We start from the raw sequence: 3661 nt of genomic DNA, 5'->3' as shown, positions 1-3661 counted from the left end.
TCTTCATTTCACTCTGACTTGTGACCAGAGGCTTCTACCGGTACAGCCAGCAGAGGTAAGTTACAGTGCACCCCCCCCCCCCCCCCCCCCCCCCAGCCCCGCTTCGCTCCCTCCCCCTCCTCACCCCAACCCCCTGGTGTCTTACAGAGGGTGGAAGCCTGTGAAGAGGAAGGCCGAGGACCAGTTGTTTTTAAATAAGCTAATTCTGCTAACAGTTTTATAACCCCAGCTTCGTAAAACTGGCCCAGGCTTTTGGTCAGCCCTCTGATGTCGTAAGCAGAGCACAGCAGTCCGGACCTGGAATGCCAATTTGCCTTGTGGGAGCGTGTCGGTGTGTCAGCTGGTGTATGTGTGTGTTTGTGTGTGATGTATGTATGCTGTGTCACGTTCCGCATCTGACCACCATCCTCCAACGCATAGCATCCAACCCATTCGCTTTCCATTTCCCCTGTCATATAGGGAGAGTGTGAGAAAGACAGAGACAGGCATAGAGATAAAGAGAGAGAGAGAGAGAAATAGAAAGAAAGAGAGAGGTAGAGAGAATAACAGAGAAAGGGTTAGAGAGAGCGTGCGAGAGAGAGAGAGAGAGAGAGAGAGAGAGAGAGGGAGAGAGAGAGAGAGGGAGAGAGAGAATGAGTGAGTGACTGAGTGAGCAGAACGAGAGGGAGGGAGAGCAGAGAGAGACAGAGTGAGCGAATGAAAGAGCGAGGGGGAGAGCAGAGCTCACACGATCAGTCAGCGCAAGTCTGTGTGAGAGAGACGAAGAGAGAAGGGGAGCAAGTGAAAGGGGGGACAGAGGTATTGAAAAGAGATTGTGGAAAGGAGACTCCACTGGCTGTGTCCGATCAGCCGCAGCTGTTGGATATTCCTGTCTTTCTGTCTGCGGTGGCCGGTTGAAGGTAAGACCACCATGGACCACTAGAGATCTGGAGGTGACCCAGGACTCCTCTCGCTCGCAACCCAGGATCTGTTCACCTTCTCTGGATTTGAGGCTTACGATCACTGGGTGTCCTCCGCACTTTGGTTTATTGTTAAAAACTGTAATTCCATCGTAATCTGCATGTATGGGGCGATAAGCAGTGTAATGAATGTAGGCTGGTTGACACCTTGGTTTAAAGCATTTGTTATGTATTTTCTAGTTGTGAAGTTAAGCATGGGGGCTCCACTTAGCCATTTCCTATGCAGATAGACAGAATAGGTATGCTATCATATTTTCCATGGAAAAGGTATATTACCAGTAACCGGTTCATGTTCAAACTGAAAGTAGCATAATTACAACACAGCATTGTTCAACTGATTGCCTCAGCTTATAATGTACTACACAGGTACATAAATAAATGTACTGTCATACCATCCATCAATAGGTAGACTATATATAATAGCAGTATGTTCAGAACCAATAAAGGGTGGTTGAGGAATTGGTTTAGATGCTCCCTGGCTGCGTCAGCTCATTGCCTAGTCATCCAGCCATGTACTATCTCAGGTATGTATTCTCTCCAACTCTGCGGAGGTATTTCTATCCTATGTGCTCAGGCACTGTTCTGGTTAAAAGCATACTGGGGCTGAGGATCGACGCATCAACCAAAATGAAATGTTTTGAAACTATACACTGTTTGTTTCCAAAGACTTATTACACGAAATGAAGCCCTGCGTTTTGGGTAATGATATAGCATTTACATTCTTCAAGAATCAATGGTTGTATATGACTCATAAAAATGACCAGAAATCAGATTTAGCCTTTAAGGACTGTGATGATGACATAGTGGACTGGTATGTGGTATACTACAACTACTCACATGGGTAGATATTGTAATCCAAACTATGTAATGTTGTTGGAAGTATTTTAATACTCAATATGAAGGTAGACATATACATCAGAATGTCACTGTAGGGCGGAGGGAGGGAGGGAGGGAGGGAGGGAGGGAGGGAGGGAGGGAGGGAGGGAGGGAGGGAGGGAGGGAGGGAGGGAGGGAGGGAGGGAGGGAGGGAGGGGCAGAGAGAAAGAGAGTTGACGATGCCGCAGAATTTAGAGAGGGAGAGAAGGATATAAAGAGGGAGAAGAGAGAGAAAAATAACAGACAACAACATTTCTACCTACAAAAACTCCCCCATACCTCCATCTCCTCCACTGCAGTTGTGGGACTGGCAGGCAGTAGTTGCCTAGGGAGACAGACAGACAGACAGACAGACAGACAGACAGACAGACAGACAGACAGACAGACAGACAGACAGACAGACAGAAGATGACATAACTAGAAGGTGTGCATGTGGACGTTTGTACACGGTGGTGTGTGGAGGGAGAGTGTGTGTTCATGTGAGGGTGTGCAGGGAGAGTGTGTGTTTATGTGAGGGTGTGGAGGGAGTTTGTGTTGAGAGGATTTACATAGCGAAGTATGTTGTGTGTGAATGATGTAGCCTAGGGACATGTCGTTTGTGGTGTGTGTGTGTGAATGATGTAGCCTAGGGACATGTCGTTTGTGGTGTGTGTGTGTGAATGATGTAGCCTAGGGACATGTCGTTTGTGGTGTGTGTGTGTGAATGATGTAGCCTAGGGACATGTCGTTTGTGGTGTGTGTGTGTGAATGATGTAGCCTAGGGACATGTCGTTTGTGGTGTGTGTGTGAATGATGTAGCCTAGGGACATGTCGTTTGTGGTGTGTGTGTGTGAATGATGTAGCCTAGGGACATGTCGTTTGTGGTGTGTGTGTGTGAATGATGTAGCCTAGGGACATGTCGTTTGTGGTGTGTGTGTGAATGATGTAGCCTAGGGACATGTCGTTTGTGGTGTGTGTGTGTGTGGGTCTGTGTGATTGCGTGCGTCAGGTTTAGAACTGGGTCATGGCCTCATGCTGTGTGTGAACTTAATGACAGTTATAATGGACTCTGTGGTAGGTAGATATGATAGATGAGTTACAGTCCTTCCTACACTACTACCTTCATCTAACACACAGAGAGTGTGAGAGAGAGATAGAGAGAGAGATAGAGAGAGAGAGAGACAGAGATGGAGACAGAGAGACAGAGACAGTGAGAGACAGAGACAGAGACAGAGAGACAGAGATGAGGAGGGGTCACGAAGGAGGAGACAAACAGACAGAAAGACAAGGAGATAGAGAGAGAGAGAGAGAGAGAGAGAGAGAGAGAGAATGAAAGATTGGAAAACAGTATATAGAGATAGACAGAGAGGAGGTGGGAGAGAGAGACAGAGAGACAGACACAGAGACATGGAAGGAGGTGGTAAGAGATATAGAGTGAGACAGAGAGACAGACACTGAGACATGGAATGAGGTGGTGAGAGAGAAAGAGAGACAGAGTGATGGATAGAGAGAGAGACAGAGAGAAAGAAACAACGCATACTTCCATCCAGACATCTCACTTCAGTAGAAGCCAATGACACCAGCTGAGAAACAGTTTGTGCAAAAAGTGTGTGTGTGTGTGTGTGTGTGTGTGTGTGTGTGTCCTCTGTGGTGTGAAATGACTGTTCTAGAATTGTTTGGAGAGGAGTAGGAGGAGCGGAGGTGTGTTTGAAGCGTCACACACTTCTCCAGACACATGTGGAGTCCGACCGATGTGTGTGTGTGTGTGTGTGTGTGTCTGTATGTGTGTGCGTGCGTGCATACCGTGCATGCGTGTAGGCATGTGTGTGTCCATCCATCTATGAGGG

At 47.4% G+C, this 3661-nt stretch overlaps 1 protein-coding gene across 1 annotated transcript in view; it reads left to right on the top strand.

Moving 5' to 3' along the window:
• The first annotated feature begins 637 nt into the window (after positions 1–637).
• ndp (norrin cystine knot growth factor NDP) overlaps positions 638–3661 on the top strand; it is a 21342-nt gene continuing 18318 nt past the window's right edge. Inside the window, exon 1 of the mRNA XM_036958690.1 lies at positions 638–899. The gene's annotated coding sequence lies outside the window, so the exon portion shown is untranslated. The remainder of the gene's footprint in view (positions 900–3661) is intronic.

This window comes from Oncorhynchus mykiss, chromosome 22 (genome assembly GCF_013265735.2).
Source record: "Oncorhynchus mykiss isolate Arlee chromosome 22, USDA_OmykA_1.1, whole genome shotgun sequence".
Classification (NCBI taxonomy): domain Eukaryota; kingdom Metazoa; phylum Chordata; class Actinopteri; order Salmoniformes; family Salmonidae; genus Oncorhynchus; species Oncorhynchus mykiss.
Note: the sequence above shows the minus strand (reverse complement) of the source record. Positions and strands in the feature narration are given on the sequence as shown.